This window comes from Heteronotia binoei, chromosome 20, assembly GCF_032191835.1.
Source record: "Heteronotia binoei isolate CCM8104 ecotype False Entrance Well chromosome 20, APGP_CSIRO_Hbin_v1, whole genome shotgun sequence".
NCBI classification, from domain to species: Eukaryota; Metazoa; Chordata; class Lepidosauria; order Squamata; family Gekkonidae; genus Heteronotia; species Heteronotia binoei.
Window position 1 is genome coordinate 36,394,312 of NC_083242.1, and position 23,050 is coordinate 36,417,361.

The following is a 23,050-nucleotide window of genomic DNA, read 5'->3' on the forward strand; positions in this document are numbered from 1 at the left end:
GTGGTCACTTCTCCAACTGACTGTGAGGTCCAAAGAAACAGGCAGTGCAGTCCAGATTATATTGGTCACTGACAGAATGCGTCCTGCTGTACTGCAGAAATAGCTTTAATACAAGATTCATGGAGATCTATCAGTGGCTACTAGCCATGGTGACTAAAGAGAACCGAAGTTAGAGGCAGTCAACCTCTGAATCCTAGTGCCAGAAGCCAACATCAGGGGAAGACCTTGGCCTCTATACCCTGCCAGACTAGATGGACCCTCACTGGTCTGATCCAGCAGGGCTCTTCTGAGGTTCTTCTCAGCGGAAGGCCTCAGCTTCTCTGCCCTGTTGTTGGCCCTCCAGAGGAACTGGCTGTCCACTGTGTGACACAGGAGGCTGGACTAGATGGACCCTCACTGGTCTGATCCAGCAGGGCTCTTCTGAGGTTCTTCTCAGGGGAAGGCCTCAGCTTCTCTGTCCTGTTGTTGGCCCTCCAGAGGAACTGGCTGGCCACTGTGTGACACAGGAGGCTGGACTAGATGGACCCTCACTGGTCTGATCCAGCAGGGCTCTTCTGATGTTCTTCTCAGGGGAAGCCTCGGCCTCTCTGCCCTGTTGTTGGCTCTCTATAGGAACTGAGTGGCCACTGTGTGAGACAGGAGGCTGGACTAGATGGATCGTCTCTGGTGTGATCCAGCAGGGCTTTTCTGGTGTTCTTCTCAGGGGAAGGCCTCAGCCTCTCTGCCCTGTTGTTGGCCCTCCAGAGGAACTGGTTGCCCACTGTGTGAGGATGCTGGACTAGATGGACCCTCCCTGGTCTGATCCAGCAGGGCTCTTCTGATGCTCTTCTCAGGGAAGGCCTAAGCCTCTCTGCCCTGTTGTTGGCCCTCCAGAGGAACTGGTTGCCCACTGTGTGAGGATGCTGGACTAGATGGACCCTCCCTGGTCTGATCCAGCAGGGCTCTTCTGATGCTCTTCTCAGGGGAAGGCCTAAGCCTCTCTGCCCTGTTGTTGGCCCTCCAGAGGAACTGGTTGGCCACTGTGTGAGACAGGAGGCTGGACTAGAGGGACCCTCCCTGGTCTGACCCAGCAGGGCTCTTCTGATGTTCTTCTCAGGGGAAGGCCTAAGCCTCTCTGCCCTGTTGTTGGCCCTCCAGAGGAACTGGTTGGCCACTGTGTGAGACAGGAGGCTGGATTAGATGGACCCTCCCTGGTCTGACCCAGCAGGGCTCTTCTGATGTTCTTCTCAGGGGAAGGCCTCGGCCTCTCTGCCCTGTTGTTGGGCCTCCAGAGGAACTGGTGGGCTACTGTGTGAGACAGGAGGCTGGACTAGATGGACCCTCCCTGGTCTGACCCAGCAGGGCTCTTCTGATGTTCTTCTCAGGGGAAGGCCTAAGCCTCTCTGCCCTGTTGTTGGCCCTCCAGAGGAACTGGTTGGCCACTGTGTGAGACAGGAGGCTGGATTAGATGGACCCTCCCTGGTCTGACCCAGCAGGGCTCTTCTGATGTTCTTCTCAGGGGAAGGCCTTTGCCTTTCTGCCCTGTTGTTGGCCCTCCAGAGGAACTGGCTGGCCTCTGTGTGAGACAGGAGGCTGGACTAGATGGACCCTCTCTGTGTGAGACAGGAGGCTGGACTAGATGGACCCTCCCTGGTCTGACCCAGCAGGGCTCTTCTGATGTTCTTCTCAGGGGAAGGCCTAAGCCTCTCTGCCCTGTTGTTGGCCCTCCAGAGGAACTGGTTGGCCACTGTGTGAGACAGGAGGCTGGACTAGAGGGACCCTCACTGGTCTGACCCAGCAGGGCTCTTCTGATGTTCTTCTCAGGGGAAGGCCTCAGCCTCTCTGCCCTGTTGCTGGCCCTCCAGAGGAACTGGTTGCCCACTGTGTAGGCTTCCCAACCCCCCCGCTCTGGCGGGGACTTCTGGGTTCGCAGCCTAATCTCCCGCCCCCCCAGAAATCGGGAAGCGGGGGTGGAGGGGGGGAAGAACATACCTGCAGGCTTCATATTGTTGAGATCCTGAGCCGTTTGTAAAATGTGTGGCCCCTTTAAGGTGGCTGGGCAGGAAGAGCTTCGGAGAACAGCCCCTCCCTTTTTTTTCTTTCGCTTTCACAGCAAGTAGAGTTCTCCAATCTGGTAAGTATTTGTGTGTGTGTGAGGGAGGGGGTAGGGGATTCCCTGGTTTGGAGGCCCTCCCCCGCTTTAGAAAGCGTGGGGGGAGGGAAATGTCTACTGGGCACTCTATTATTCCCTATGGAGAATGATTCCCATAGGGAATAATAAGAATTGATGTGTGGGTATTGGGGGCTCTGGGGGGGCTATTTTTTGAGGTAGAGGCACCAAATTTTAGTATAACATCTAGTGCCTCTCCCCAAAATACCCCCCAAGTTTCAAAACGATTGGACTAGAGGGGTCCAATTATATGCGCCCCAAAAGATGGTGCCCCTATCCTTCATTATTTCCTATGGAAGGAAAGCATTGAAAAAGTGTGCCGTCCCTTTAAATGTGATGGCCAGAACTCCTTTGGAGTTCAATTATGCTTGTCACATCCTTGTTCCTGCTCCACCCCCAATGTCTCCTGGCTCCACCCCCAAAGTCTCTGGCTCCGCCCCCAAAATCCCCAGATTTTTCTTTAATTGGACTTGGCAACCCTACCAAGTGTGTGACAGGAGGCTGGACTAGATGGACCCCCACTGGTCTGATCCAGCAGGGCTCTTCTGAGGTTCTTCTCAGGGGAAAGCCTCAGCCTCTCTGCCCTGTTGCTGGCCCTCCAGAGGAACTGGCTGGCCACTGTGTGAGACAGGAGGCTGGACTAGATGGACCCTCACTGGTCAGATCCAGCAGGGCTCTTCTGAGGTTCTTTTCAGGGGAAGGCCTCAGCCTCTGTGCCCTGTTGTTGGCCCTCCAGAGAAACTGGTTGGCCAGTGTGTGAGACAGGAGGCTGGACTAGATGGACCCTCACTGTCTGATCCAGCAGGGCTCTTCTGATGTTCTTCTCAGGGGAAGGCTCAGCTTCTCTGTCCTGTTGGCCTTCAGAGGAACTGGCTGGCCACTGTGTGACACAGGAGGCTGGACTAGATGGACCTCACAGTCTGATCCATCAGGGCTCTTCTGATGTTCTTCTCAGGGAAGGCCTCGGCCTCTCTGTCCTGTTGTTGGTGCTCCAGAGGAACTGGCTGGCCAGTGTGTGAGACAGGAGGCTGGACTAGATGGACCCTCACTGGTCTGATCAGCAGGCTCTTCTGATGTTCTTCTCAGGGGAAGGCCTCAGCCTCTCTGCCTGTTGTTGTCCTCCAGAGAAACTGGTTGGCCACTGTGTGAGACAGGAGGCTGGACTAGAGGGACCCTCACTGGTCTGATCCAGCAGGGCTCATCTGATGCTCTTCTCAGGGAAGACCTCAGCCTCTCTGCCTTGTTCTTGGCCCTCTAGAGGAACTGGCTGGCCACTGTGTGCGACAGGAGGCTGGACTAGATGGACCCTCACTGGTCTGATCCAGCAGGGCTCTTCTGATGTTCTTTTCAGGGGAAGGCCTCAGTTGTGTGCCCCGTTGTTGGCCCTCCAGAGAAACTGGTTGGCCACTGTGTGCGACAGGAGGCTCTTCTGATATGCTTAGGCAATGTGAGCACACAGGTGGCAGGAAGAACTGCAGGCGAATTCATGCTTTCAAATACAGGTACATCTGTTTAATAACCCAAGCATAACCCTTGGAGGATACAAGCCCTTGTACATCATCTCAGCAAAAGAAGACATAAGCTGCAACCAACCAGCCATATAGTGGAAGCAGCTACTCTATAAGCACAAAGCTAATCGACTGCAGTGTTAAGAGATGGAAAAGCTTCACCAGGGAATATATACCCTATATGGCATTCACCATACAAGTAATCAAGGGAATTTAATGAAGGTATGTTCTCCCGGCTGACATGTTCATGTTGTTGTTTACAGTACAATTAACCTCTTCTGGAAAACATCTTTTAATGTGCAACTTAGGCATTTATAAACATCATTATTGTTAATTGGCAAGAAATTACAAGAGGCGTGGGTAGGTTTATTTCTGACTTCTTGATGACATTACTCAATTCCTAAGAAGCATTTTTTAAAGGGTTTTCCCCTGAGGTGCCAAGTAGGGATGTGCATTCAGTTCGGCCAAACCGAAGAAACTACCAAATCACCCCTGATTCGGAAGTATACAGCGCCGTATACTTCCAAATCCAATCTGCAGCCATAATACGGGAGCCGTATATGGCTCCCCGTATACTTCCAAATAGATATAGATATTCGGAAGTATACGAAACTCCATAGAGCCTCAAGGAGCTGCTTGCTTCCTTTCCCACCTTTGGAAGCCTTTTCCCGCCTCTCTCATAGCCTTCCTGGGATCAGGGAGGGAGGGAGAGGGGGAAAGGAGCCCCAGCAGCCAATCCAAAGCATGCATTTGCAAAATGCATTGCAAATGCATGCTTTGCAGGGCTGTTGTGTAACTGATGGCTGGGCTAATCCCCCAGCCATCAGCAACATTGTTGTTCTTTTGTTTACTTGGGCATCCAAGTAAACAGTGTTCTCTGGCCAATCACAGAGCAGTGGTATTTTTTGAAACTGCTCTGTGTAGGGCCGGAGAACCTTTTTAAGGAGTCTGCCTGGCTGGACTCCATTCCATTGCACAATACAAGAACTCGTGGGCATTCAATGAAATTGCTGAGCAGTCAGGTTAAAATGGATAAAAGGAAGTACTTCTTCACCTGAAGATGATTAACATGTGGAATTCACTGCCACAGGAGGTGGTGGCAGCTACAAGCATAGCCAGCTTCAAGAGGGGATTGGATAAAAATATGGAGCAGAGGTCATCAGTGGCTATTAGCCACAGTGTGTGTGTGTGTGTATAATTTTTTTTGGCCACTGTGTGACACACAGTGATGGACTGGATGGTCCATTAGCCTGATCCAACATAGCTTCTCTTATGTTCTTATGTTAAGGTAAGTCTAAATGCTTCTTGCTTTGTGTCATATACAGAATGATGTGGAGCTAGGTTTGGTCCACCACTTCTCTTGTTTGAGAGTTGTGTTCTTTGGAGCAGGCTGGAGAGCTGGCATCTGTAGATTGTGTTCTGTGGCAGGGAAGCTGGTACCTGGTGAGAGACCCAGAACCAGCATGCTTGTTGCGCTTGGCCAGCTCTCCCCGTGTTGTTTGGGGCAGGGCTGGAGAGCTGGCATCTGTAGATTGTGTGTTCTGTGGCAGGGAAGCTGGTACCTGGGTGAGAGAACCAGAACCAGCATGCTTGTTGCGCTTGGCCAGCTCTCCCCGTGTTGTTTGGGGCAGGGCTGGAGAGCTGGCATCTGGGTTTGCTGCAGCCAGGGTTGCAGGGTTGAGCAGATTGTGTTTTGTGTGGCAGTGACGTTGGCAGCTGGGTTTACATTGGTTCCAGGCCTGCAGGGTTCATAGAGTAGATAGAGGGATGTAGTGCATTTGGGCCTATAGAGACTCTCTGGTGTGAAGTTAGGTTTGGCTTTGGGTGCCCCGGGAATTGGACCCCTGGTCCAATTGTTTTTTGGCCTTGTGGTTTTGTGTGGGACAGTGCCCTGAAGCTGCACAGCAGTTTGGGGGGGGGGCTCTTCTCAAAAAAACCCTGCTCCCCAGAGCAACTTTTCCCACAACAATTACAGTGAGGAAGTGGCTCTAATTAGTTTTTTTCTCACCATTGGAAATAGTGTTCCTTTTGGGGTACCCACAGATGGATGCAGTCTTTTTGGGCCAGGGGGGTTGCATGTGGGGAGTCCCCTGAAGCTACCCTGCAGTTTTTGGGCCTCTCCTCAAACCCCCCTCTGGCCAGAGCCACTTTCCCCACAGCAATTATAGTGGAGGAAGTGGCTAATTGGGCTTTCCCCAGCATTGGTGAAAATGGGCCTTTTGGGGAGTCCAAAGACAGGGACCCCCTAGCCCAATCTTTTTAGTACTTGGGGGTTTTGTAGGGGAGAGTCCCTGCAGTTTGGGGGGGCTCTCCCTCAAACCCCCTGCCCCCAGTAGCCTCTAATTATGCCCTATGTTGCCATTGATTTCAATGGCCCATAGGGTATAATGGTGGGATAGGGGCAACCTCTTTGGGTGCCCCTGGAATGGGACCCTCTGGCCCAATCTTTTTGGGACTTGGGGGGTTTGTAGGGGAGAGTCCCCTGCAGGTCCCCTGCAAATTTGGGGGCTCTCCTCAAACCCCCTCCCTTCCAGGCAACTTCCAATATACCCTATTTTGCCATTGATTTCAATGGCCATAGGGTATAATGGGCCGTATATTCGGAAATAGCCGCACATCTACCGTATATGCGGCTATTCCGAGTACCGGTATTTGGAAATATACGGTATTCCGATCTTTTTGGCCCCGTATATTTCCAAATCCGATTTTTCCCGATTTTTTTTTTTGCACACCCCTAGCGCCAAGCGTTCACCGTGTCTCTTCAGAGAAAGCCACTGGTGAATGAAGAGAGTTCGAGATTACCGCAAGGCACGCTTAGAACGTTGTCCTTAACAGATCCCTCGTCAAGTCTTCAAAATTGCATCACCCTTCATTTAACGTCTCAGAAAGGAATCTGTAGCAAGATTTCTGGCCATTCAAGATTCAATCTAAGCAGTCGATTTAATCAATCGGTTGCAAAGTGCTCAATTAACAACAAAACCTCAAGCAAGTGACTACCTCATGGCTAAAATTTCCCAGATCGGCATGTTTATATCATCGTGGGCAGGCCTCTTTTGTAGAAAAAGCCGAGCAGGACCTCATTGGAATATTAGACCACACCCCCTGACATCAAACATATGGATAAACATCTGAGCAGAGTCCATCAGTGGCTATTAGCCACAGCGTATTGTTGGAACTGTCTGTCTAGGGCAAGTGCTTGGGCGGGCACAGTGTGAGGGCTTCTAGTGTTCTGGCCCCACTGATGGACCTCCTGATAGCACCTGGGTTTTTTGGCTACTGTGTGACACAGAGTGTTGAACTGGATGGGTCATTGGCTGGATCCAACATCGCTTCTCTTATGTCTGGGGCAAGGATGCTGCGTTTTCTGGTGCTTGGAAGTGCTTCTAGTGTCCTGGCCCTATTGATGGACCTACTGATGGTGTCTGGGTTTTTTGGTCACTGGATGGGCCATTGGCCTGATCCAACATGGCTTCTCATCAAGCCATGCAGGGCTTTTTTTTTTTTTTTATTTGTAGTAAAAGCCCAGCAGGACCTCATTGGCATATTAGGCCACACCCTCTGATATCAAGCTTGCCAGAACTGCATTCCTGTATGTTCCTGCTCAAAAAAGCCCTAATTGTGTGGCCTGTTTCACCCTTGGAGGATACCCTTGGAGGATACAAGCTCTTGTACATCATCTCTGCAAAATACACTTTCCCTCTCCAGCCTTGATGGCTGGCAGTCTGGGTGCTAACGTCCAGCTTTCTAATTCTCCCAGAATCACAGCTCATCTCCAGATGGCAGAAGACTCCTGCAGAATCAGGGTGGACCCATAGCCCGTTGAGGTCAGATCTCTGGGATTTTCCCAGCAAGCCTATACATTTCCTCAGTTCTGTATACTGTTGCTAATGGCCCACTCTCAGTTCTTACATCTGATGTCTCCATTTCAAACACCAATCCATTTCGTGTGTGCGAAGGGCCCTCCAGTTGCTTCCCTATGAACTGATGAGCTCCCAAGTGTCCTGTTGTGAACAGCCTTGCTCAAGACTTGCAAAATGAGGCCCTTTGTGGTCCACTCATCCATTCCATCTAGTCCAGCCTCCTGCCTCACACAGTTTCCAGCCAGTTGCTCTAGAGGGACAACAACAGGGCAGAGAGGCTGAGCCTCCCCCTGAGAAGAACATCAGAAGAGCCCTGCTGGGCCAGACCAGTGAGGGTCCATCTAGTCCCAACCAGTTCCTCTGGAGGGCCAACAACAGGGCAGAGAGGCCGAGGCCTTCCCGAGAAGAACATCGGAAGAGCCCTGCTGGGTCAGACCAGGGAGGGGTCATCAAGTCTCCTGTCTCACACAGTGGCTGACCAGTTCCTCAGGAGGGCCAGCAACAAGGCAGAGAGGCCAAGGCCTTCCCCTGAGAAGAACATGAAGAACATCAGAAGAGCCCTGCTGATCAGACCAGGGAGGGTCCATCTGGTCCAGCATCCTGTCTCACACAGAGACCCACCAGTTGCTCTGGAGGGCCAACAACAGGGCAGAGAGGCTGAGGCCTTCCCCTGAGAAGAACATCAGAAGAGCCCTGCTGGGTCAGACCAGTGAGGGTCCATCTAGTCCCAACCAGTTCCTCTGGAGGGCCAACAACAGGACAGAGAGGCCGAGGCCTTCCCGAGAAGAACATCGGAAGAGCCCTGCTGGGTCAGGCCAGGGAGGGGCCATCAAGTCTCCTGTCTCACACAGTGGCTGACCAGTTCCTCAGGTAGGGCCAGCAACAAGGCAGAGAGGCCAAGGCCTTCCCCTGAGAAGAACATGAAGAACATCAGAAGAGCCCTGCTGGATCAGACCAGGGAGGGTCCATCTGGTCCAGCATCCTGTCTCACACAGAGACCCACCAGTTGCTCTGGAGGGCCAACAACAGGCAGAGAGGCTGAGGCCTTCTCCTGGTGTTGCCTCCTGGCTCTGGGTTTCAGAGATTAGTACCAGTCTGAATGTGGAGGTTCCCCTTAGTCAGCATGGCTAGCAGCCATTGAAAGTCTTATCCCCATGAATCTATCTAATCCCCCTTTCAAGCTGTTTATTCATTAAACAGTGAAGCCTTCATTCTTAATCCTCAGCACCTGATCACAGAATCATAGAGTTGGAAGGGACCCCTAGGGTCATCTAGTCCAACTCCCTGCACAATGCAAGAAACTCACAAACACCTCCCCCTAAATTCACAGGATCCTCATTGTTGTCAGATGGCCATCTAGCCTCTGTTTAAAAACCTCCAAGGAAGGAGAGCCCACCACCTCCCCAGGAGGAAGCCTGTTCCACTGAGGAACCGCTCTAAACTCACAAACACCTCCCCCTAAATTCACAGGATCCTCATTGCTGTCAGGTGGCCATCTAGCCTCTGTTGAAAAACCTCCAAGGAAGGAGAGCCCACCACCTCCTGAGGAAGCCTGTTCCACTGGGGAATCACTTTAACGGCTAGGAAGTTCTTCCTGATGTTGAGCCGGAAACGCTTTTGATTTAATTTCAACCATTAGTTCTGGTCCTACCTTCTGGGGCCACAGAAAACAACTCACACCATCCTCTAGATGACAGCCCTTCAAGACTTGAAGATGGTGATCCTCTCAGCCACCTCCTCTCCAGGCTAAACAACCCCAGCTCCTTCCACCTTTCCTCATAGGACTCGGTCTCCACACCCCTCACCATCTTCGTCGCCCTCCTCTGGACCCGTTCCAGCTTGTCTAGATCCTTCTTAAAATGTGGTGCCCAAAACTGAACACAATACAGGTGAGGTCTAACCAGGCACGATTGTCTTTTCCGACGACTCCAATGTTCTCATCATGCCACCAAAGTACAGTTCCCTTAGTTTAGTTCATTTCATTTACTAGTCTTAAAGGATTTTTTTTTTTAACTGTAGGGTTAACTGACAAATCTCCGCTTTTATCCACCTTTCCACTAGGTGGCAGCACATCAACACACATAGCCTCAGGTGAGCTTTTTTGAAACTACGGATTGTACATTCTTAATTAGAACAGCAGGGAAGGAAGATTTCTTTGGGCTGATTGGAACATCTCGCTTGTTTGGGTGTTTCCGTTCTACCTTTGTTGTGTTTCCATTAGCTGGGAAACCAATCGTGAGCCGGAGTCATTAGATTTCCACCTCCGCCACCACCAAGCTTGAAACAAGTACCTACCGAAAACTGTATTTTGAAGCATAGGTGCGCAGACTGAAGACTCTTCCATATTCGGTACAATAACGAACATTCCTCTCAAGTTTGGGACCTGAGACTTCCTGGCTTTACAGACTGTGGGTCTCTTCAGGGGTCATGTTGTAGAAAAATAGGTGGTGGAGCTAATTAGCATAACATTAGCATATGCTGCCCCTTCCATCCAAAAGCAACCCAAGGCAAGAAAGGAGAGTCCTAGATGAGCGAGGCCTGCTTCAGCTGGCTAGAGATCCAGCCAGCCCAAGTAGGCCTCGCTCACCTGGGGCTCTCCTTGGACACCCCCTCCCCAAATGCCAAAAGGCCAGCAAGCCACCTGCCACCCAAAATCACATAAGAAGTGGAGAAAGGGTGGCATGGCTTGACTAAGAAATGACTGCCATACTCAAACAAGGAGAGAGAAGAAGAAGAAGAAGAAGAAGAAGAAGAAGAAGAAGAAGAAGAAGAAGAAGAAGAAGAAGAAGAAGAAGAAGAAGAAGAAGAAGAAGAAGAAGAAGAAGAAGAAGAAGAAGAAGAAGAAGATATTGGATTTATATCCCGCCCACCACTCCAAAGAGTCTTCAGAGCGGCTCTCAATCTCCTTTACCTTCCTCCCCCACAACAGACACCCTGTGAGGCAGATGAAGATATTGGATTTATATCCCGCCCTCCATTCCGAAGAGTCTCAGAGCGGCTCACAATCTCCTTTACCTTCCTCCCCCACAACAGACACCCTGTGAGGTAGATGAAGATATTGGATTTATATCCCGCCCTCCATTCCGAAGAGTCTCAGAGCGGCTCACAATCTCCTTTACCTTCCTCCCCCACAACAGACACCCTGTGAGGTGGGAGGGGCCGGAGAGGGCTCTCACAGCAGCTGCCCTTTCAAGGACAACCTCTGCCAGAGCTATGGTTGACCCAAGGCCATTCCAGCAGGTGCAAGTGGAGGAGTGAGGAATCAAACTAGTTCTTCCAGATAAGAGTCCGCACACTTAACCACTACACCAAACTGGCCCTCACAGAAGCTGCCCTTTCAAGGACAATTTGAGAGCTATGGCTGACCCAAGGCCATCCCAGCAGCTGCAAGTGGAGGAGTGGGGAATCAAACCCGGTTCTCCCAGATAAGAGAGCTATGGCTGACCCAAGGCCATTCCAGCAGGTGCAAGTGGAGGAGTGGGGAATCAAACCCGGTTCTCTCAGATAAGAGAGCTCTGGCTGACCCAAGGCCATTCCAGCAGCTGCAAGTGGAGGAGTGGGGAATCAAACCCGGTTCTCTCAGATAAGAGAGCTCTGGCTGACCCAAGGCCATCCCAGCAGCTGCAAGTGGAGGAGTGGGGAATCCAACCCGGTTCTCCCAGATAAGAGAGCTCTGGCTGACCCAAGGCCATCCCAGCAGGTGCAAGTGGAGGAGTGGGGAATCAAACCCGGTTCTCCCAGTAAGAGTCCACACACTTAACAACTACACCAAACTGGCTCTCCAGAGACCAGGCCTTGAATTCAGCAGGAGCTCACAGGAGGCCAGCTCTTGAACCTTTCTGAGGGTTCCCCCTTTTCCTCCTCCCCACCTACCTTGTCCATTGAATAGGAGGTGCAGCTGCATAACAATCCCTGGATTAGGAGAGCGGGCAGCTGGCCAGCCCCCAGGGGCTTTGCCACGCCCCCAGCAGCCTTCATGGTTTTGGGCAGCAGGTGGCTTGCTGGCCTTTTGACTGGTGGAGGGGGGGCAGAGAAGCCAAGGAGAGCCCTGGGTGAGCAAAACCTGCTTGGGCTGGCTAGAGATCTAGCCAGGGGCTCACCTGGGGTTCTCCTTTCTTGCATCGGGTTGCTTTTGGCTGGAGGGGGGGGGCAGCAGATGCTAATGAGTTATGCTAATGAGCTCCACCACCTATTTTTCTACAAAACGACCCTTGCATCCAAGTCATAACCAGGGCTGACCCTGCTTGGTTTCGGAGATCTGATGAGGTCGGGCACGCTTGGGCCATCCAGGTCAGGACAGAGACAAACGAAGGTGGTTTCCCGTTGCCTGCTTCTGCGTGACCCCCTGGACTTCCTTGGGGGTCTCCCATCCAAATACTCAACAGGGATGACCCTGCCTAGCTTCTGGGACCTGGTGAGATTGGGCTAGGGTTCCCAATCCCCAGGTGGGAGCAGGGGATCCCGTTTGGAGGCCCTCCCCCCACCTCAGGGTCATCAGAAAGTGGGGAGGGAGAGGGAAATGTCTGCTGGGCGCTCCGTTATTCCCTAAGGAGACTGATTCCTATAGGGTATAATAGAGAATTGATCCGCGGGTATCTGGGGCTTGGGAGGGCTGTTTTATGAGGTAGAGGCACCAACTTTTCAGCGTAGCATCCAGTGCCTCTCCTCAAAACACCCTCCAATTTTCAAAAAGATTGGACTTGGGGTCCAATTCTATGAGCCCCGAAAGAAGGTGCCTTTATCCATTATTTCTAATGGAGGGAAGGCGTTTAAACGCTGTGCAGTCCCTTTAAATGTGATAGCCAGAACTCCCTTTGGAGTTCAATTATGCTTGACACAACCTTGCTCCTGGCTCCACCCCCAATGTCTCCTGGCTCCACCCCCAAAGTCTCCTGGCTCCACCCCCAAAGTTCCCAGATATTTCTTCAATTGGCAGCCCTAGATTGGGCGTTTAACCATGGGATCTCTGCATTGAGAATATATCTCCAGACAAAGGATGTAATCAAGGCAGGGCTTCGGAATCTGGACCAGTTATCTTTGGGTCACCTCCTCCGAAGTTACAAAACTAGAATTGATGTCGAATATCAGGATTAAATTTATCAGGCAGAGCACTGAACGATATCATGTTATGCAAAATAACAAAAAAATGCAGTTATGTTCAGATTGCTTTGTTGAAGCAGGTTGCAGAAGCTCGCACTTCAACATGAAAATCTTTTTATTCGTTTTCCAGAAAGTTGGGGGGAACGGGTAAGAGGGGAATAGAAAATTAGAATTACAAATATCAATACTGTAATAATCTAATCTGCATGTAAACTACTTTCTTAAGGTATAAATATAGTCACATATTTTTATCTCTTTACGTTAAATCATTAACATCTAGACAGTCTGTTTTAGTGATTGTAAGTCTTCTTTTAAGATATCTATTCAAGCTTACATTTCCAATATAAATGATATTATAATACACATTGCAGGAGATAGAAGATAGGAATTCACACCAAAGAATCTTAAGAGTATTTGTCTAACCAAACATATAACTTCACCCAGTGTTTTCTTGCTTCTTCTTAGATTTCCCAGCCATCAACTGGGAAAGATAGTCCAGCTCAGCCATTTCCAGAATTTTCCCCACCGAGTCCATTCTTGTGGGGATTTCCTGAAGTTTCCATCTCTGTGGCAGAAGAATTCTAGCTGCAAATGTCTCGTGTCTTTGGAATAGTCACTAGGGCATATATTCGACAAAAATAGTTCTGATTTAAATTGAATCTCTGTCTTCAGAATTTTCTGTAGTAGTTCATGAGCTTCTACAATAGTCTTTCACCACCTCACAGGTCCGCCACATATGATAGAAGGATCTGACATGTTTAGTACATTTCCAACATTTGTTAGACATAGTAGTATACAGTTTCTGTGGAGTTATATACCATCTATAAAACATCTTGTACAATTTTCTTTAAGGTTACTGACAGTTAATTTAATATTAAATTTCCATAATGTCTCCCATTCTTCTAACACAATATTACACTCTAGTTTCTTAGTCCATTGGATCATACAGTCTTTTACAATCTCATCTTGCATCTTCATCTGTAATCAATATGAGCATAGCTTAGAAATTAGTTCTTCTTGAGGACCCCCCCCCCCCCCAAAATTTGGTAAAATGGATATTGTTCTATATTGAAATCTGTTGTCTTATCTTGATTCAACTTGTGTTCTCAGCCACCAAGTCATTTTAATGTCCATGTCTTCTAACTCTTCCTTGGTTTTCAGTTGGTTATCATTTTTCAACTTCTTCATATCTCTAACTCTGGTTAGGTTTCATAAGATTTGGAGGTGTAAATGCTCCCACTGGGGACACCCATCTTTGGATGTTCTGATAAATCCTCAGTTTTAGCCATGACCATGTGTAATACAGAGATTTCTGGAACCAGTGATTCTTAAAATAAGAGTGCCCTTCTAATCTTTGATACCATAAATATACATCCCAACCAGATTGAGATCGTTGCCTTCTAACAGCAACTGTCTCCTCTCATTCAATAGCACCCAGTCTTTTACCCAGGACATCACTGAAGCTCTGTAATAGTTGCCAATCTGGGAGGCCCAAGCCTGCTCTCAATTTAGAATCTTGTAATGTCTTTAGCTTAATTCTTGGTTTTTTCCTCGCCAAATATAGACAGAGACCATCTTATTCTATTCCTGAAAAAAACACACTGGTTAGAAGTACTGGTACAGTTTGAAATAGAAATAACAGTCTTGGCAAATGTCCATTTTTACTGACGCTATTCTTCTAATTAAATTCAAACGTTGCCATTTCCCCAGAACCTTTTTAATTCTTTGAGCAGTTTATCGTAGTTATCCATCTTTAAACTACTGCATTTATTTGTAATGTATACACCTAAATATTTAATTTTTTCATAAGAGAATCCTGATTTGTGTTGGAGAAGTTGACTTTGTTCTGTCGTCATGTTCTTTCTCAGGAATTTTGTTTTGTGTTAGTTGATCTCAGTCTGCCCAATGGCCAAATTGGTTAATCTTATTTATCAGTCAATTGAGTCAATTTACAATCTCATCTTGCATCTTCATCTGTAATCAATATGAGCATAGTTTAGAAATTAGTTCTTGAGGATCCCAAAAAAATTTTGTCAAATGGATATTGTTCTATATCGAAATCTGTTGTCTTATCTTGATTCAATTTGTGTTCTCAACCACCAAGTCATTTAATGTCCATATCTTCTAACTCTTCCTTGGTTTTCAGTTGGTTATCATTTTTCAGCTTCTTCATATCTCTATCTCTGGTTAGGTTTCATAAGATTTGGCGGTGTATATGCTTTTTACGGGGAACTTTTTTTACGGGGTGGTTTGCCATTGCCTTCCCTGGGGTTGTTCTAATATAAAAACCAGATAGTTTATTTATTTATTTATTTGAGATTTATATCCCGCCCTTCCCACCAGGTGGCTCAGGGCGGTCTGCAAAGGCTCTTAGTTTGTATTGTTCACCCTTGATCACCACTCCCTTAATACTTGGATCTTCTCTTATTTGATTATTCAGTATTTCTAAGCACAAAATAAAAAGAGTGGTGACATTGAGCAACCTTGTCTTGTGCCTTTTTGAATAACAACTGCTCCTGTTAATTCACCATTCACCATCACCTTTGCCCTTTGCGAGGAGTATATTGATTGTATTGTTCTCAGAAAATTTCACCACATTCCATAACCTTCAGTTGTTGCAACATAAATTGCCAACGAACATTGTCAAAGGCCTTCTCTGCATCCAAACAAATTAATGCCAATTGTTTGGGTGATTTTCATAGTATTCCATTATATTGCATAGTTCTGACATTATCTTTCAAGTACCTTGTAGGAAGAACTATTCATACGTAAAAAGTAGGCCTTCCAGCATTAGCCATGTGTAAGGTATTTCTCTTTCAAAATTTTTTGTCAAAGTTTGGTATTCTCGTCTCTTTTGTCCAACTGGCCATGGTACCTCTCTCAGAATTTTCATCGTATGTCCTGCTATCATCACTGGTTTATCTCTCGTTTTGCTTCAGAATATTATCCGTAGTCTTCTTCCTTGTGAGCTTCAAGTGGATTTTGCGAGGTAATTTGTTCCATCTCGTGAAACTTGATGGAACCCGCTTAACTTGGTTGAACTCCTCCTCCATCTTGTTGGGTGTCACTTGTAAAATTTCAGCCGGAGCTTCACTTAGTATTTTCTGTAGGTCTTCAGTTTTTTCTTCTGGTACATTTTGGAACCTCAGTATGTAGGCTGCTCAGTCCATCTCTAACTGCAGAAGTCTAGTGTCATATGCTTTCTGATCTTTCCCAATTGCTCCACCTTTTGCATGTCGTCTGAAACCTGTGTATGCAGAGCCTTTAGAGCTTTATTGGTCTCTGCTATTTGTTTCCTGTTCTCTTAGAGTTCTTGTTTAATTTCTGCCATTTGTTCTCTGTACAGTTAATAGAGTATTTTGCATTTCTGCATAGCTGCTGGTGTAAACTTCCCCAAAACCAGATTAAGAACTAGGTGAAGGAATCGGTGGTCTACCTTCTTGATTCTTCAAGGAAAAACCTTGGAGCCTCTCAAGCAAATAGCACTTCTAGATGTCAGGTCATGTTTCATTGAAGTTGCATTTGCTGTCTGAATTTATTAATTACTGCCTACTAACATGAATGCTTAATAAATCTATATGCTACTAACCAAAGTACCCGCATAGCACAAGGGGGGGGGGGGTGAGAACTGTTGTTACCAAAGTTCTAAGAAGTCAGGAGAGCCTTTGAAGTGCAGAATGCTCAGCCAGCTTCCCAGGCGCCTCCTGGACGGAGCAAGCCCATCACCAGGAGGGGGATGTAACCATCACTGAGAAAGGTAAGCGGGCCATGTGAAAGTGTTACTTGCGGGGACATACTGTAGTTTTATTATGGGAAGTAGTTTAAAGCACTAATCCTTTGAAGTGTATCCATAAATGCCCTTGGTTCAAGCAATGCGTTATTAGTTCCAATGAATCCATGTAGAGAGTAACATTGTAGTTATCAATAAAGTCAACTTAGTTTTTTTATCAAAGGCAAGTCTGATCATTTTGAAACTTCAATGAACCCTTTGCTGACACTAGGTGCGAATGTGTTCTTGCATTTTTAGAGGGCCTATGAACATGATTCATGCTTCTAGGAGTGGTCCACAGGTCTTCTCTTGGAACTTCCTTCCACGTCCTCAGTACCTTTTCCCTCTCCATTTCTTGAAGTTTGTCTTTCCTCCCTTTGTTCTCTTGGTCTTAAGGGTATCTATTCCTCCCTTTTTAACTCCCTTGCATTAGAATCATCCTTTTTTCTCTCTGAACTATTCCTTCATACGTTTCCTCCAAATTTCAGATGGTTTTTTTTCAAACATTACATTTAAGCTGCCCTCTTTCTGCTTCTCTCACTCTCCCCCGCTGGAGTGAACTCCTTTTCAGTCTTCACCTTCATCAGTATTTCTTCCGCCATGCGCTGTCCAAGGACATGCTCCAGCGTGGCTTTGAACTTGATCCTCTCTATTTCTTTGCGGCAGTTCTGTTCTAAAAGCCGGCTTCAGAAATCTTGATCGGCAAATTCCAGTTCCCTCCTAAACCAGCCGTCAAGTTTCCACATCATGTTAGAGATTAAATTTTTTTTCAAACGTCCGTTGGCATCTTAAACTGATAAAGTGACTTGAAATAGAAAGCATGACATGCGTACGGCAGAAGAGGTGCCGGGAACAAGGTAACTTTCAATTTTCCAACACTTGTTTTGCGAACATTGAACATAGAATCAAGACCCTTCTTTAGTTTGAAAGTCACTGAGTAAGAAGAAAAAGACTGCAGATTTATGCCCCGCCCTTCTCTGAATCAACAATCTCCTTTATCTTCTTCCCCCACAACAGACACCCTGTGAGGTGGGTGGGCCTGAGAGAAACTCCCATATTCAGATGTGATGGAATCATAGAGTTGGAAGGGGCCATACAGACCATCTAGTCCAACCCCCTGCTCCATGCAGGATCAGGCTAAAGCATCTCCGACAAGCATCCAGCCACGTTTGGAAAACTGCCAATGAAGGAGAGCTCACCACCTTCCCAGGCAGCTGGTTCCATCTCTGAACTACTCTGACTATAAAAAGATTTTTCCTAATATCCAGTTTGCAATACCTTTCTGTTTGTAATTTGAGCCCATTGCTTTGGGCCCTATCCTCAGCTCCTTGCCCTCCTCTAAATGACAGCCTTTCAAATATTCAGAGAGCAATCCTGTCTCACCTCCATCTCCTCCTCTCCAGACTGCACATTCCCGAGGCCCTCAGCCTTTCCTCACCGGGTACTTCTTTCAGACCCTTGATCCTCCTCGTTGCTCTCTTTTTTGATGTGAGGCCTCCAGAACTCCACACAGTCTTCCAGGTGTCACCAGAACAGGGCAGTATACTGCGAATGGCAATGTCACACCGCCAATGCCAACAATGAACGACAGTCCAAATACCCCATCTCCTATCCCCCTTGAGCTGTGGGGGAAGGCAGGGTATTCATGTTCAAATAAATAAATTCAGACCTCTCTGCTAGGGGAGGAGATTGTGTGTGGGGGGGGGAGTTATCAGGAGTGGGAAGAGTCAGGCGACGTAGCTGGCAATCTGTTGACATCACTTCCAGCGTGTCTCAGAAGCAACATCATCACGGCGTGGCATTGTGGTGACGCTCTGGCATTTGGCAAAAAACTCGATGGTAAAAATGGCATCTACCATAAGAGTTTTTTGACCAAACACCAGAGTGCTGTCCAGACGTCACCGCTGTGATGACATCACTTCCTGCGCAAGCTGGAAACGATGTTGCCATGCCACTGAAAACATAGTCCAGGCCTCCTTCTCTCTTCTGCTAAGTCCCTTCATTGGCTGACTGATTGGGGCCTGGCAGGAAGGGATCCCCTGCCTCCCCCTGGGATGCTAGCAACCCTACAATTCACCCTTTTGAAAATATTATTTTTCTGAAACGGGATCTCACTAAACCTGGTACAAAATGGCCTCTTGTTAACCACCTGTCAAATGAACAGCTTCCCATGGGGCATCTTGCTTGCTTCCGCCCCCCCCCCCCCCAAGTGTTCCATGTGCCATCCTAAGCACACTTATGGCCTTCTAATTCCATTGACCACAATAAGCTTCACAGGGCAAAGCTCTCACAGCACCGTGCTTCGTGCTAAATCTGAGGTAAAGGGTGGGAGGCAATTGTGTTTTGAGCGATGATGAAGATATTGGATTTATATCCTACCCTACACTCCGAATCTCAGAGCTGCTTTACCTCCCCCTCCCCACCCCACAACAGACACCCTGTGAGGTGGGTGGGGCTGAGAGAGCTCTCCCAGAAGCTCTGTGAGAGCTCTGGCTGACCCAAGACCATTGCAGCAGCTGCAAGTGGAGGAGTAGGGAATCGAACCCGGTTCTCCCAGATAAAATTCCCCGCACTTAACCATTACACCAAACTGGAATCCCTGCAGCACCTTTTATTGAAATTGTGAGAGCTTTCAAGTACACCAGAACTTCCACATCATGCTGGGTATTACATGAAGAACTACTTCCATTTTTCCATTATTTCAAACTCACTAGTCCTCATAGAGGTCCTTTAGTGTGCGAGGCAAACACAGGTTGGCTGAAGGAGAAAAGGCTCGACTGTGTAACAATCAAAACCATCTTTTCTCTTTTGTCCTTCTGGAATGGCATTCGGCCACATAAGAGCATGGGCATTAACTGGGAAGAGAGAACCAAGGGTGGGGCCAGAAAGGAAAAGGCCATGCTGGGAAATGAGGAGCAAAGAGCTAAGACAGGGGTAGCCAAACTTGCTTAATGTAAGAGCCACATAGAATAAACAGATGTTTGAGAGAAGGAAGGAAGGAAGGAAGGAAGGAAGGAAGGAAGGAAGGAAGGAAGGAAGGAAGGAAGGAAGACTACGACCGACCGAGAGAGAGAGACCGACCGACCAACAGAGAGACAGACAGACAGACAGACCGACAGAGAGAGAGAAAGAGACAGACAGACAGACCGACAGAGAGAGAGAGACAGACAGACCGAGAGAGAGAGAGACAGACAGACCGAGAGAGAGAGAGAGAGAGACAGACCGACAGAGAGAGAGACAGACAGACAGACCGACAGAGAGAGACACAGACAGACAGACTGACAGAGAGAGAGAGAGAAACAGACAGACCGACAGAGAGAGAGAGACAGACAGAGAGACAGACAGACAGAGACAGACAGACAGACCGGCAGAGAGAGAGACAGACAGACAGACCGAGAGAGAGAGAGAGAGACAAACCGACAGAGAGAGACAGACAGACAGACCGACAGAGAGAGAGACAGACAGACAGACTGACAGAGAGAGAGAGAGAAACAGACAGACCGACAGAGAGAGACAGACAGACAGACAGACCGACAGAGAGACAGACAGACAGAGAGAGACAGACAGACAGACAGACCGGCAGAGAGAGAGAGAGACAGACAGACCGACAGAGAGACAGAGAGAGGCTTGGAGAAGTGATTTAAAGAAAGAAGCACCTTCTCCAAGCTGCCCAACAGGTGGTGGGGGCTTTGAGAGCCACACAATGTGTGAAAGAGCCACACGTGGCTCCTGAGGCACAGGTCGGCCACCCCTGAGCGAAGACAGTGGAGTTGAAGTGGACGGAAGTAAGACACTGAGTGTAGCTTCAGTGGAACTCATGCCAGAACGGTGGTTTCCGCAGACCATGACCCAGGAAGGCCCTTGTCATGTTCTTCCGTGACGTCTGTTTCTAAGCAACGCGTCCCGCACAGGAGTCAATGCCTATCGAAATGCGTCGGGCTTGAGCACCGACCGTGAGCAGAAGCTTCGGAGGTAGCGATGACTCGTTCCATCAATTGACATTCTCTTATAATGTGAGTTATTTAAGATTTCTTTTCCAGGGGAAGCTGACTCATGTTAGAACGCTCTATATGTAGCCGACGTCCTTCCCCTCTTTAAAATACCAAACAACCAGTACAAATTGCCAGGTTCAAAGAACCATCATCATCGTGGTACAGATCAAAACCAATTACTTAGAGAGTTAAAGCTCGCTGGTGTCTGGGGATCAAGAGTCTAAGGATGAGAATTGCAAGTGAAGAAATAGAATAAAGGCTGCTGCGGTATTCTCAAGTCTAATAAACTTTTGTTCCAGCCTGTTGCTTAAAGTATTGACAATAAGAAAAGATAGAAGAAGATGGTGATGATGACACTGCCCACCTGTGCAGACTGTTGATTGGCTAGCCCTGGCATCAATCATGTGGCCATTCCTTTCCGTGACCTCACTTGTCTGTGCTGAAGGCTGATTGGCTAGCCTCTTACTAGTCATAACAGTCCTTGCCATGCCCTTACCCATCTTTGCGGGATGCTGATAGGCTGGGCTTTGTGCCAATCTGCTTCCTCATCAACCAGGGCAACATTTCAAAACTGCAAGCAAAAGGCACTTCACAAAACATCTAAAAGAAGAAGACCGTAGAGTTATACCCCGCCCTTCTTTCTGAATCAGAGTCTCAGAGTGGTTTACAATCTCCTTTATTTCCTTCTCCCAGATAAGAGGCCACACACAACCACTACACCAAACACTTAACCACTTAACCACACTTAACCACTACACCAAAATTCTTTCAGTACCTCTGTGGCAGAATGTACTTGCTCTGGCCTGCAGGCTACATTCCGCCCTGCTCTCTTTGGGGCAGTGGCTTTCCACAGCCTCAGCCTGAGGTCTTTCGCATCCCCTAATATCTTGTCCTTTCAACTGGAGATGTCAGAGATTGGACTTGGTACCTTCTGCATTCTGAACAGATGTTCTACCACTGAGCCATGGCCCCTAAAGTGATTTACGGCTCTCCTTTTCTGTTCTAAATCTGCTGACCTTCCCCCAGCGCCATAAGAAGGGAAATGATCTTCTCTTTCTCCCCTTAGAGCCCCAATTTGGTGTACTGGTTAAGTGAGCAGACTGTTATCTAGGAGAACTGAGTTTAATTCCCCACTCCTCCATTTGCAGCTGTTGGAGTGGCCTTGGGTCAGCCATAGCTGTTGCAGAGCTGTCCTTGAAAGGGCAGCTTCTGTCAGAGCTCTCTCAGCCCCACCTACCTCACAGGGTGTCCTTTGGGGGGGGAGTGAGATAAAGGAAATTGTAATCCGCTCTGAGTCTCTGATTCTGAATGGAGGATGGGGTATAAATCTATGGTCTATGGCTTAGTGTCTCATCAGTGTGGTATCATTATGTGCCCAACTAGGAAACTCAGAGGAGTCCTATGAGGATCTACTGCAAAGTAAGTCCCATTTTCTTCAAATGAGCAAGCACCAGTTGTTTCTGAATCTGGGGTGACGTTGCATCGCAACATTTTCACTGCAGACTTTTTTACAGGGTGGTTTGCCCTTGCCTTCCCCAGTTCTCTACACTTCCCCCCACCAGCAAGCTGGGTACTCATTTTACCCACCTCGAAAGGATGGAAGGCTGAGTCAACCTTGAGCCAGCTACCTGAACCCAGCTTCCACCGGGATTGAACTCAGGTCGTGAGTGGAGCTTAGGACTGCAATACTGCAGCTTTACCACTCTGTGCCACAGGGCTCTCTGGGGTCCACACTACTGTCCCTTTAATGTAGAAGACCCCCCCCCCTTCTCCTCTCACCCATCATCAGGACCTGAAAAGTCTTACATGCATCTCCTTTCGTCCATTTTATGTTCACAACAACCCTGCCAAGTTGGTGAGGCTGAGGCTTTGTGACTGGCCCAAGGGCACCCACCAGGCTTCCATGGCAGAGCCGACTCGCTTCTGCCAGGATCGAACTCAGAGAGCTCTGACTGCAGTACTGAAGCTTTACCATTCTGCCACAGGGCTCTGTTTAATGGGGCTTAGTCCCGTCCCCCCCCCCAAAAAAATGTTTTTAGGATCGCCACCTAAGTTTCAGATCACCATTCCACCAGGTAATCTTGGGCTGGCCCCATGTTCTCAGCAGCTGAGTCTCAGCCCCACCTACCTTGCAGGGTCATTGTGAGGATAAAATGGAGAAGAGAAGATCAACCTAAGTCCCGCTGGGGAACGAAGATGGGGCACAACTGAAGTCAAGAAATCAATTAATATATCTCAGCAACCCACAAACAGGAACAAACAAACAAAAAAACTCAAAGACAAAGAAGATTGGAAGAACAGATTGCAATGCACGTCCATCTGGACCATATAATTGCAAGGAAACTTTCAAAGAGCTGATCAGATAAAAGCCAATCATCCCAGAGAGTTTGTGAACAGCGAGATACCTGGGGCTGAAGCAGGAGAGAAAACCGCAGAGTCGGCCTCTGTCTCAATCAGTGGGTTTTCCAGTGCAAGTTAATTGCAAATGAACTCAGCGGGGATTCTCTCGTTTGCTTTAGTCTGAAACCCAGGTGTTGGCTGGTTGGTCGGTTTGCATTGACTCTCTAGTGTTAGTTTTGGAAACTCTGGAATCTACTAAATTCTCAGGAATGGGAAACAGGTTTGCTGTCAAAAACAGGAACAGAGGAGAAGAGAAGTTCCCTTGCATTGTG